Genomic DNA, 408 nt, shown 5'->3' with positions numbered 1-408 from the left:
AATTTCATTCTTGAGGAACCTCTTCAGTCTTTAGTAAATTATCTCAACCGGTGAATTCTCATCTCGTTTGGCATTCTTCATCTCTTTTTCTTCTCCGGTGGATTCAATTCTAATTTTCGGTAGTGATTATATTCTTTTCCTCGGCTCAAGTGTTTTCCCTGCTCATTCGCCTCTCGCCAGTTTATCCTTCCGGAGTGTTCAAGACATCTCACGAGATTCGTCTTTGTTCCAATTAATTCGAGGTTGTCACCTCATTCAAATATTTCAATTGTTTCGGTGCATCATCTACTTGTTCAACATCCCTTTCCAACGGTGTTTTTTCTCCTTAGTGGGCCCTAACCCACAGGTCTTTTCCCAGGATCTTACCTGACTCTTCTAATTTACCAGAGCCATTCTCAAATCCATTTC

The sequence above is a fragment of the Triticum dicoccoides genome, chromosome 5B, assembly GCF_002162155.2.
Source record: "Triticum dicoccoides isolate Atlit2015 ecotype Zavitan chromosome 5B, WEW_v2.0, whole genome shotgun sequence".
Classification (NCBI taxonomy): domain Eukaryota; kingdom Viridiplantae; phylum Streptophyta; class Magnoliopsida; order Poales; family Poaceae; genus Triticum; species Triticum dicoccoides.
This window is presented reverse-complemented; position numbering follows the sequence as displayed.